The sequence below is a fragment of the Papaver somniferum genome, chromosome 5 (genome assembly GCF_003573695.1).
Source record: "Papaver somniferum cultivar HN1 chromosome 5, ASM357369v1, whole genome shotgun sequence".
Lineage (NCBI taxonomy): Eukaryota > Viridiplantae > Streptophyta > Magnoliopsida > Ranunculales > Papaveraceae > Papaver > Papaver somniferum.
The window spans coordinates 191,180,143-191,193,308 of record NC_039362.1 but is presented as its reverse complement, the minus strand read 5'-3'; the positions used below and the strand labels follow the sequence as shown (position 1 = coordinate 191,193,308).

Genomic DNA, 13,166 nt, shown 5'->3' with positions numbered 1-13,166 from the left:
ACTAAGTAGTTAGGGGTAGTCTGCTTGGTATCAACCATACGAAGTTGGTATTAGATTTTGTATAGCGGCTTATGATAGACACATTTTTGTGACCAAATTGTCCTCAATTTTCAGTATTGTTGGTACTCGATTTTCTACTTATTATGGTGTTTTATTTGTTTGTAGGTATTTTTGGAAAATAAACATTTTTGGAAAATTCGGCTCGAAAAGTTGGTATAGACACCCGGAGGACACATGTGATTCAGACTCTCAGTTTTGGATAAGGGCACCCCATGGAGCCAACTGCTAATCGCACCCCATTACTGGTTAAGGAGGCTCCATCTTCTTCCTTGATTTGAAAAGAAAAATTGGCGGGAAATTTGGTTTCAATGGTAAAGGATTTATTATCTTTAAGATAAGAATATCTTCTTTCCTTACAAACATGAAGTTTTGAAGAAAAAGGAAGTTATCTTGTATTAAACAAGAAAGATATCCTTAGAAGATTTTATCTTAGATTTTATTCTGCGAATTAAAGAAGATATGGGTTTACTAAAGACATATATATAATAAAGAAAAGGAAAAATTCTTGCAAATATTTTTAATTAAAAAGAAGAAGAAGATTTTGGAGTTATGGAAGAATATATTTGAGTGATGTGTATTTGTGTGTATAAATAGAGAGCTAGAGAGCACATTTGGGGGGGAGTTTTGGAGAGAAAAGAAAATCACTGCTTTAATAATTTTCTCACATTTTCATCATTTGTAAACCACTTTTGAGCCATGAATAAATATTTTAAGTGTGTTTTCGACGTGATGAGCTAATCCCCAACACTGGGACGACGGAGGAAGACGAATTTCATACATGGGTAAAATTATTTAATTCTTTTAAGACTTTTGCATTAATTTTAATTGAAATATGATTTGAATTAATTGGTTGTCATTTAATTCGATGAGGTATGCTTAGCTTAAATGTTTTGATACATCATGCTTAGGATTTACAACTAATCTTTTGAGAATCTACCTTGGCAAAATCAGAGTCCATGTTAATTTTATTTATTGAGCTTTAATTGTTGAGAATAAATAAATCGAACCCTATGTTATGAATTCGACGAAATCCTAGTCCCAGTAACTCTCTTCATCTTGTGACAATATTTTGTATATATTTTTCTTTTATTTTAGTTTATTAATTCTTAGAATCAATCTCATCAAGTCCGAGTGAACGACAACTCTTTTTACCACTATATAAAATTCGATCAGCTTAACTCTGAGAGTTTTCAGAACTGGACTAGGTCCCGAGGTTTTTTTCCATTTGTGGTTTCCTCGTTAACAAAATCTTGATCTGTCATTTACTTTATTTTCGCATAATAATTATTATTATAATTAAGTAAATTACCCACGTACGTTGATCCTTGTCACTTGATATTGATCCTATAAAGTTTCGGTTTAACATCGTACGTATTATCAAGTGATCACTTTGTTATCGTATTGTCTCTGTTTCATATCCATAGACGACCACACAAAGTGAATACCATAGTTGTCGTATTGTCTCGACTTTTTCCATAGACGATCACACTTGATATCGGATTTATAGGTTCATATTTAAAAGATTGTGGTGTATTTGGGTACCCTCATCTTCTCACAGGTGATTGATGATTAAACCTGACCGAGCAATTCTCCATCTAAACTTTTTACCACTTAGTCTTTAACCATGAACCCCTTAGTCTTTAACCATGGAAAAAAAAAAGATTTCACTGACCTTAATTTCCTTTGAACAACAAAGTTTTGCTAGAATTTGGCATATATCTTTTTAAGTTGGATCACTCATGGACTAATGATCGTAGAAAACCCTAATTAATTATAAACAATGCTGAACAATAATTAGTTATTTTGGGTTATGAGTAGGATTTCACACTCACTTTTTTGGGTTATATTTAGTTACTTTTATAGAAATGTATCAAAGTTTTAATATTGATATCTCGGTTACATTTAACTTCAAACATGGCTTGTATTTAGTCACTTTATAATAAGACGGGCCATTTTATTTGATAACCAAGAAAATTATGTTTACGTGGGTGTATAGGTTCCCACCACTTTAAGAAGAGGGTCCGAGTCGGTGTTACCTAAGTGGGTCCCACTATCGCTCATTTTCCGTAGACGGACCTAAAATCATTTACACTATTGTTTATTGACAAATTTAGCGTACCTCAGAAGCCATTATACAAGGCCCTTACATTTGGATTGCTCTTACTTATGAAACCCACTTAATGTTTCCTCCGTTGAATATGAGGTTTCAATTTCTAAAAAGAACTTTCGTGTTGGACCTATTTGTGGGATCGATATGGTGGATTTTAGATGTGAATGTGTTATTGTGAGTAAAGATAGGAGGGATAATTTGATTAATGTTGGTATTTCAATGGGTTTTCTTGATTTCAAAGGATTTAATTAGTTGAGTGAATGAACCTGCAAGAATTCCATATACTACAATGTAATTCATTGTCATGTTCTCATTTAATTTTCCACAATTAGCTAGATAGAGAAGTGATACTTTCAAGCTCTTTCTATTAAACACAATATGGACAACTGCATGCGTGAAACTCCATCTCCTGGCTTCAAGCTTTCCAATGAGGCAATATTGAAGATGAAGAACAAGTTGAACAAGACATTTATTTAAGAATTTATATATGTTTTTTTGCTTTACTCATTATGAATATTAGAGGTACAACTAGTATATCTATAAAACCTACTTACGCTCTCGTCTCGCTGCACGAATTTTATTTTTGGAATTTTGCGAATCTCGATTCTGATCTCGCTCCCGAACTCGCTCTTGATGACGAAGAAACTAAATGTTTTAAAGATAGAAAGATTGTGTATTGTAAATTGAATGTCTTACAAGATGTTAGGGGTGCTTACGCCAATTGCATATTTTTTCATCTAAGATGTCTTTCACAAATACGAGACTTAGAGCAATAAATAAATAAATAAGGTTAGGACCTGCTTTTTCTGCTCTATATATAAATTTATAAGAAAAGACCTCAAAATTTCTAATATATTTATAACTATAAAAACTATATTGTGAATCAAATAAGAAACTCAATATGTAAAAACCTAGAAAAACAAAGCATTGTTCAAATACAACTACAACATATACGATAATATTTTATATGTTGCCGAAAAATATCATATGAATCGCCTATAAGTATATATACTTTTGAAAATAAAAAATATCACATGATTCACATACGAGAAAACATGAAATTTTAGGAGACTTATATTGTGTAAGGTGTTTCTAATGTTGCATACAAGATTTTTAATGTTAGCAATAGGAAAAACCTAAGACCAATACTGATAATAGTTGTACGAAAAACCTAAAAAAAGTAAAATATAAGTATTGCCACCACTGTTAGATTAGCCTCTTATACTAATTCCATCAACTACCAACAAGATCAACATATATTTTCTGAGAAAATCAAGCGACCTCTTTTATGTAATTGTTCTTAAAAGTTAAATTGTTATAATTGCGTTATAGTTTCATTTGGTTTTGTTTATTATTGATATGTATATACTATCTGTAATTTCATTTGGCTGTGTTTATTAAATTGTTGGATCGAGGCTTAGAAGGGAATGAATATGTAAATTCAAGAAACCACTGTGCAGTGTGGACAACTATCGACTTTACTATCTTTTTTCCGGAGTTAAGCGAATCATGTAATTGAGATTCAAATTCTTAGTGAGCTATTATTGTCCTCATAATATATTGTTCACAGGTAGCACTTAGCTTTAGAAGTCGGAATTTTAGAAATAGATACATCAACAATGTGTCTTGATTATGCCCTATAACTGGGGACGGACCTAGAATTTGTTCTTGAGTAGAGATGGATTGTCATCGATCAACAAGGCGATCGAAGGATGAATAACTTTTTTTCCGAACAAATTGCATAATTATTAGGCAAATATAATTTTCCTATAGAACACTAGATAGATAAACAAACAAAATTTTAAACAAAAGAAAAAGGGTTAAGTTTGGACCAAAAGTTTTCTAAAGTTTTTTAATTATCGTAAGTTCTAACTCGGCCGGATGTCGGCTAACTCAAAATTTTCATTCTGCTCGACTCTATTTTAACACATGTAAATTAGAGGGCTTATCCAGTTTCAATAGTTCTTAAGTATGAGCTAAAATACATATAAATAATGGGCTACAAACAAAAATAAGCGTAACACATATATACATAACAAAGTGGCTAAAAGGAGAGAACAGATGGAGCCTCAATTATCCCTTTCATAGGCCGTCACTGGCTGTAATTATTTATGCTTCTTGGTGTTAGTGCGTGGATTTATCAGTCATCAATATCTATAAAGTACCGATATTCTCTTTGTAAAGTCGCAGTGAAGAAAGAGGTGACCAACCGTTTCTTAATGAGAACTGAGAAGTGCTGTATCAGCAGTTTGTATTTGTTAATCCGCAACATCTTTTTTCTTCAGGATATCCACTAATGGGTTTGCATTTTGCATAGCTGACCAAACAATGAATTGTACCTTAAATTGGTCATTCTTTTTCCAAATGCATTTGTAACTTGTAACTTGTAAGGAATGAAGTATGCAAGGGAGCCATTTGTAGCAGTCTGAGGATGTGAATGTAGTCACATTGTTGCTAACTAGCTCGTCCTCTCCTTCATCCAGCGTTGCTAGGGTCCCCAAGGAAGAGTACGGCCTTGTTAATTCAGTTAATTCTTCAGATAATGATGCTTCTTCAGAGATACTCCAGCTATCATTAACGATTAAGTCTTTCACTTTGGCATTCTTGTTAAAGGAGATTTTGAAGATTAAAGGGTGCAGCAGTTTCAGTGAAGTATTTCCATTCCACTTATCCAACCAAAATTTGGCTGAAGAGTTATACTCTATAATTTTGTAGGTAAGGATGCTCAACTAAAAGATACAATCCAAATGCGAATGTGAGTTTAACTGTGGGCTATATTATAATCGAGTGATTTGGTACTTCACTGCTTTTGAGAACGCAAAATTTTCACCAAGAAGGCACAATTCTCACCGCACCTTAACTTGGAATCCCCGTTTCTAAATTAGATAAGTGTGGAGGTCCTACTTCCTAAGTTCCACCCTCAAATATTTTTACTCTTAAATTAAGTTTTCCTTACTAAAATTAATATAAGGTAGAACCCAAAAATTGGGAAAATCCAAACTAGAAAATCAATTATTAGCGTAGGGCAATTGTGAAAAATACTTTTTTAATGTTTGAGCAGAACAAAAAAATGGCAATTAAATTAGGACAGAAGGATTTTAACATGGGTGTTGGTATGATCTTATGTGATAATGCAGGAACAATAGTTCATTCTCATTCGGAATTTAGGATGGTTTTTGATGCTTGGTGCTGAGGCGACTGTCTTTTTTTTTTTGCTATCTCCTGGGAAAAGGAGACCAATCTGTCCAAAGTCTTGTTTGTCAGCGACTGTCTCAAGTGGTGGATTTTCTTAATGGAGACAGTGATAATGTTGAGTGGAGATGCAAAGATATTTTGCTGGACTGCAGGTCTTCACTTTTAAGTAGTAATAACTTGGCACGTCGGGTTAGAAAGTACTGTATTAAGAAAGTCTGGGTCTCTTTTCCTTATTTTTTTGAACAATTTTATCAGGAGAAAACTTATGTTGAATGTTTGTTTTTTCTTTTATTTTAATATATAATTAGAGTGTTTTCTCGATAAAAATAGAAGGAGTACACAAAGATAACCATTAATTAAACTAGGACTGAGGGAGTACATTCCATGTCCTGCCAAGTACCTATACAAAAGTAGTTATGTCTTTGTATGTATCTCAAGTCCGCCCAATACCCATGTAAAGGTTTTCTTCGTACGTACCTAAGATCCTAATGAATACAAATTTCTTTTACAACTGAATTGAACAAAGGGCCATCATTTGAATTTTTCCATTCTAAAAAAGAGGCGGGTACAGATGTTTGGGTTGATGAGAATCGGAGGGTCGTCCAGAAACGAGCCAACGTTATATGAGATTCCACCAATTATGTTGGCCATGTGTCTTGATAGCCGTACAATACTTACCAATCTATGGATAAGCGTGGCATATTTAGCCAACCGACCCTTTTAATCTTCTTCAGTTCTTGGACTTCATATTTTATACTCCCTCCATTTCGAAATAATAGGTTTGTTTATGTGTAAATTACAAAAAAAAAGTCCATTATTTTGAAACGGAAAGAGTAAGAGCTACCATTTCATCTCGTTTGCAGTTTTAACCGATGTGGGACTATCATGTCTCCGCCAGTTTTGGTTTTTAAGCTTCAAAATGAATCCTGACCGTTCCACATGGACATGTCACCGACTCCCTGACCAGTACCCACATTTATGGTACAATATCAAGTGTTAAACAAAAAAGCTAGGGACAGACAAAAATGTGTGTACCAGTTGTGGACTATCAGAATATGATCATTAGATGATTTTCTTTGGTCCTACTTAGATTTTAAAAACCACACCCTTATCAAATCATGTGGTGGAGGAAATGTGGACCAATTATAAGTGCTAGCATTTCATCACGTTTGCAGTCTTAACCGATGTGCGACTATTTTGTCTCCACCAGTTTTGGTTTTTAAGCTTCAAAATGAATCCTGACAGTCTCACATGGACATGTCACTGACTCCCTCACCAGTGCCCATATCCCTGGTACACTATCAAGTTCTAAATAGGAAAAGCTAAGGGTGGACCAAAATGGGTGCACCAGTTGTGGACCATCAGAATCTAACTACTGGATGATGTTTTGGGGTCCTATTTAGGTTTTAAAAAACCCACCGCTATCAAATCCTGTGGTGGAGGAAAGTGAATCAAATTGTGGATCGCATATGCACCTTCAACCAACTATCCCAACCAACTATCCCTCCTTATATATGATTACTTGACATTTCTACAACTTTGGAAGGGAGAGAGGATGGATATTCACCAAGTCTTATTTTTGAGGTGCTTGCTTCACTATTCATAGATGTTGCCATGTATTCCTGAATAACCGGCAATGATTGTTGAGTTTCTGTTCTGTAATGCACAATAATTGCGCATCACTCGTTCTGGCTATTGCATAATGATTGCACAACATTTACTCCGGCGTATTGCATAATGGTTGTGCAATATTCACTTGGCCTATCCTCTCTGGCATGATGCACTATTGTTGTGCGATATTCGTTCTGGGATAATAGCCTTCATAATGCGCAAAGGATGCGCTACAAGGCTCTAGGCCATCTACCCGGCCGAATGCATCATTGGATGCGAGATTTGGCCCTTGGCCAAATGCCAAACATAATGCGCCATTTTGGCGCGATATTGGCCTTAAGCTAATCTATCTCTTACCAACAAACGGAAGCATGTGTCATGCTAAAAATAAGAGGTGTTACATCATTCACCCCTTTAAAGAATTTCGTCCCCGAAATTCAAAACAAAAACTATTGTGGACAAACTCTTCAGTTTGAATTCCTGGGCAAAAGTCTCATGCAGATTCTCAGAAATCACAAGGTTTCTTCAGTTTTTCATGGAACATCAATTAGGATTTTCTGGGAAAACGTTTCATACCGCATACTCAGGAATCCAAAAAGAGTCAACAACATTACCAAGAATCTCAATTGGCCGGTTTCCAAAAGATATCTCAACCAGGTATCCTAAGGGGCGTCTCATACCACCACTCAGGAATCCCTAAAGTTCACAAGTTGAAAGATGTCACTAAAATGACAAGCCAAATCGAAATGCAACACTGTGAGGACCAAACTCTAATGCCAGTGCAGTAGGATGCAAGCCACCTTCCCTGACGGATTTCCATTTACCTATCGTAATGGGTTGTTTTCCAACCTAACAACACACACCTTCCCGGAAGGGTGAGGGGTGATAAATCCCTTTGCCAGTGGTAGTAGGATACCAGCCAACTGTCCCAGAAAGCACCGTCCCAGACGGATTCTCTGGCAAACTCACAGTGCTTAAACAAGCCCAACTCGATTCGCAAAGTAACTGGCCTAGCAGTTACTAACTCTTTCCGTGCAAAAGTTGGCCTACTCTCCAACTTTATTTCCTTTTTGAAGGAAAAATACTCGTTGACGAGTCCAGTCCGCACAGTCTCTAGAGTTATCTCGGGACTTGCTCAGATACCAACTGTGACGTACTGGAAAATTGCGCCTAGGCGCACCAGGCGTCATTTTCCAGTCTGTCACAAAAAGTTTGTTTAATCTTTCTCTACAAACTACTTCAGTTGATAAATCCCAATATCAAGCCCTAATTCTTTGATTTCAACAAGCATACATTTAATTTTAATATTTTACTAAGATTTCAACAAGAGAAGTTCGTATTGCGGATGAATAAGACGATAAATTCCTTAATCATAATGATGGATAATGAAGAATGTCATCTCAACCTTTTTATTAAGTTTGATAAAATTTCTATTGGTTTCATTAAGAAGTTAAATTGAAAAGGCTTCAAGTAATGTTTTGTGCAGCTTGAATTTTGGATTGAAAATGATACCAAAATCTTTTACTTTTATTTTTATGACGATATGGTAAAAAAAGAAAACCACATTGGATAACCACGTAGTATGCCACATCCGCTTTGCTGTTAATCAATTATTACTAAGCTGGTCAAATAGTAATTTGGATTATCACAGTATTTTAATGTGCAGATATTATCCACGGTTTTTTTAGTGGAAAAATATTACCCACATTGTTTAGTGTGTGCAAATATTATCCACAATGTTTCTCTTAGAGTGCATCAATTATCCACCGTTTTAATCAAGCTCCAATGATTATTTATGGTATTGGTGGTACCATAGTTAGTAATTCACTTAATAACTCGCGAATCATTCACGAATTATTACGTACCATTTGGGAACGCATTATATAGCCTTTTAACTGAAAGTTCAAACTAAGTACCTGAACTTTCTGAGCTTCTCGCACAATTCACGCATTTCTTGCACCATACTGGAACTTATCAGTTAAAGTCGGCCCATCCTTTTTATTAGTGGGACATTGAACCCAACACTCATTAACCTTTTATCCTATAATTTTCATACTGATTAACTTCCTTCTTTGACCATGCACAATTTGTAAAATGCCCACGTCTAAATGACTTGATAGGGAGTATGATCATCCAACGAATAGACTGTAGCTTACCTCATCAAGTATGGAAGCAATAGTCTCTTTCCGAACCATATGGTATGAGTTACCAAGATGTTGCAATCATCTCACAAGTAGATGATATGAGCGGAAAAATACTAGGCTACTAATGATGCAACTCATTGTGGCTGCTTACGTACACTTCTCCGTTCCATAAAGGGATCAAGCACGGACCATAGTTCATTGTTGTCGAGACTAGAAACTAAAACCAACTCGTTGCAAGGCCATAACTAAGCAAAGCATAGTCCATATAGGCCAAATGATTTTTCAAAAATAACGTACAAGAGTGTGCATCATTGGGACACTTAGTCTGCAAGTATGCATTTTCTAGCTTGGGAATGTGAAATATCACATCGTTCGTTTTGCACGATTTGGGTACATTATTGGTTTAACAACACAAAAATAATGATGCCTACGTATCATGAAGCTCTCTCGAGTAAACAACGCGATATAATGATGTATTTGTGATAGACACATTTTTGTGTCCGATTTGTCTCGATTCTATATATTGTTAGGCCTCATTTTTGTACTTATTATGGTGTTTTATTTATTTGTAGGTATTTTTGGATAATAAACATTTTTGGAAAAAATTGGCTCGAATAGTTGTCGGAAAGCACCCGGAGGACATTTGCTATTCGGACTCTCACTTTGGATAAGGGATAACCTAATTACTAAGGGGAATCCCATTTCCAGGCAGTTGATAATCGCACCCCTACTCTGGATAAGTGGAAACCATCTTCATCATTCAAAAATAAGGATTTTGGCGGGGGAAAAAATGCAGTTAAAGAGCAGTTTTGGAAATCGTGATTTGAAGGAGTTTGAGGTCGATTAAACCTCTGATTTTCATAGGATAGACTCCTTATGGGTCTAGGAATCTGATGTGGGTGTTTAAATCGATTAGAATGGGCTCAAACGACGGATTTTTCTCACAACAAGAAAATATGGAAAGTCACGTGTGTGACCTGTTTTAGGGAATTTTAGAGTGATTAAAGCGCTGTAAACCTTCCCAAAGATTTGTATCTATCTAAGGAAGAGTTTAGAATAAAAAGGAAAGCTCAGAAACGCGTAGAAATCCTAAAACAAGAAATTGTCGCAACTTGGCCGTGAAGAGAAGGAAAGAGATTTTGGAAGATTTGGGAGAGATTTAATCGGTATTTTTGATATAAATAGATGTCTTGGGTCATATAGAAGAGGTGTCGAGAGTTTGGGAACCTAAGGAGAGACATAGAAGAAGAAATCAGAGCTTTACCAAACTCTGTTTCTGCTGCTGCTGCTTTTGAAGAAGAAGAACGCGAAGAACATTGACCCCCGATAGACAGTCGCAGAAAAGTATCGATGTTTAACAGCTGAAGAACATTAAGCTGTTCAGGGCAATCTTATTTTAGGGTCTTAAAATCAGCGACAAAGCAACCGTTTTTCTGTAACAGTTCCATTGTAACAGCTGTTTTGCAACACCAATACACTGTTGCAAACATTCTGTGTTATTACTTTTCACTCTTTTAATCATCTTTTGAGCAATAAACACATATTTTGAGATCATCATTAATATGAGGAGCTAAACCCCAACACTGGGATGACAGAGGAAGCCATACTTCATACGTGTGGGAATTATATTTAATTATTTTTATGACTTTTTGCATTAATTTAATCGTTTTATGATTTTTCTTAATTAGTTGTGAAGTCGTATGATGATGTATGCTTGGTATAAGTGCTTTTGATGCATCATGCTAGTGATTTACAGTTAATCTTTTTAAAATCTACCCTGGCAAAGAATTAGAGTCAATAAACAAGAGCTATAATTGTCTAAGAATTGATTTTTGAACCACATGGTATGAGGTTTGGTGGAATCCTGAGTCTCAGTAATCTCTCGACATTGTGACAAACCTTGTGTGTATATTTTCTTTATTTTTATTGTTTTCTATTATTAAGTCTGAAATTGAGTCTACACAAGTCCGAGTTGAACGAACTTTATTTACCACTTTAAAAACTACATCAATTTTTGGCGCCGCCGATGCAGACTTGTTTTTAGGGTTTTAGATTTATTTTTTTTATTTTTGTCCTTTTAATGTTTTTGGGTATTTATCTTGTGTCTACAGGTTCTGGATCATAAAGAAAATTGAGCCAAGGAGTTTGGTGATTTCATACAGAATTGGAGCTAAAGATTAAAGCAAAAAGAACAGAAAAGAAGACAATTTTATTTTAGACAATTTTAGTTTAGGGTTTGTTTATTTTATTTTTAAAAAAAAAACTGTATTAGGGTTTATTATTTTTGTAATTTTTCTTTATTATTTTTGGACTTTTGGACTTTTGGTTTTTGGGACATTATTTTTTTTATTACCCTACGGAAGGGTACTTTAAATATAAACTGTTTGCAGAGAAGGAGGACAATTACGATATTGTCTCTGCACCTTGGGTTCGTACACTAGACATCGGAGTCAGTGGCCCGAGTCGACTACAACCGATTCATCCCCCGTCTGGAACGGGAGGTAAGATTCTAAACACTCGCGAATCCCCTGTCAGCGAGTTACTGGACTCGTTCGTATGCATATATGTTGAGGACTGAATACATACATTTATTTTTCTAGTAAAGGGCAAGGCCTCGCCATACAAGATAAGGGTTCGGATTTCATCACCGTTCTCTTCTTGCCCGCTTTAGGAACACGTAACCTACGCGAACCTAAGCCTAAAATTTTGACTAGAACGAGACCGATAGGGTAACGAGCTTAACAGGAAAGTCATTCGAAAAATATTGGTTACTCTTTTAAGCATAGTTCGAAGTTCTTGACGGTTTCTGTAAATTGAATGCGTGACTGCGCCGCCTTGTAATACTGGTGAGGCCTTGGGTATCAAAGCTCCACCGAGCTTCCCTCGCCTCTATTCAACTTACGTTAACTCGGATTGATTCCAGAGGGGTTTGCTTAAATTGTAACGAATTCCCGTTCGAAGGATTAGAAGCTGGTCTAGAAACAATCTAAGTGGAGCCATCATGCTTTTTGTTGGCTAGAAATCAATAGGTTTGATTTGGTTGAGTCGGCCTTGATCTGTGTTTGCTTACCCTTCCAATTTAGAAAATTCTATTGTATGCCTGAACGTAAAAGAGACGCACTAGGTAGATTTGTTAAAGAGAAACCTGGTAGTTCTAAGCGTCTCAAATACCTTAATCTAGAAAGTTCGGCTTTTGAAGAGTCTGTTTTTGAACGTTCTTTGACTGAGGAGAGAATCCATGTTGCTCCAATAGCGCCAGAAATGGCAACTTTGAAAGCTTTGTTGAATCCAACTAGGACTACCCGTCCTTCGTGTATTAAGTTAGCCGAAACGGAGGCACCCTATAAACTGAAACCTGTGACCTTACAGATGCTCCCAATCTTTTTAGGGAAAGAAAATGAAAACCCTTATTACCATATTAGGGATTTTGAGGAAATTTGTAGTACTCTAAGAATTAGAGGCTTAGATGATGATGCTTTGAAACTTAGGTTATTCCCATTTTCCCTGAAAGATAAGGCCAAGTCGTGGCTGTATAGTTTGGACTCCGAGTCAATTGAGACATATGAACAACTTACATCTGCCTTTTTTAATAAGTTTTTCCCTAGGCACAAAACATCGTCTATTAGGACGCAAATATGCAAATTTCCACAACAAGAGGGAGAATCTCTATATAGGTATTTGGAAAGGTTCAATGATTTATTATCCCAGTGTCCTCATCATGGTTTAGAAAAGGTTAGGCTAGTTCAGATCCTTTATGAGGGTTTAGATTATTCCACAACGACCATGGTTGAGTCTCTATGCACTGGTGGATTTGAAAAACAAACTATTGATACGGCGATGAAATTTTTTAATGAAATCGCCGAAAAAACCCAGCAACGGGAAAATAGTAGGGCACCCCAGAAAACAATTCTTTTAAGTAGAGGAAACTTTAATAGGGTAGAAGGAGGCTATGAATCAGATGCCAAAATTGCTGCTATAGCAAAAAGGTTAGAAGCCTTAGAAGTGGGCCAGACTAGTGGTAGAGTAGAGCCTTTTTGGGAAGGCCA

General features: G+C 35.8%; 1 pseudogene; it reads right to left on the bottom strand.

Annotated features, from left to right (window-relative positions):
- Positions 1-12,745: 12,745 nt before the first annotated feature.
- LOC113284876 lies at positions 12,746-12,845 on the bottom strand (annotated as a pseudogene).
- Positions 12,846-13,166: the final 321 nt, after the last annotated feature.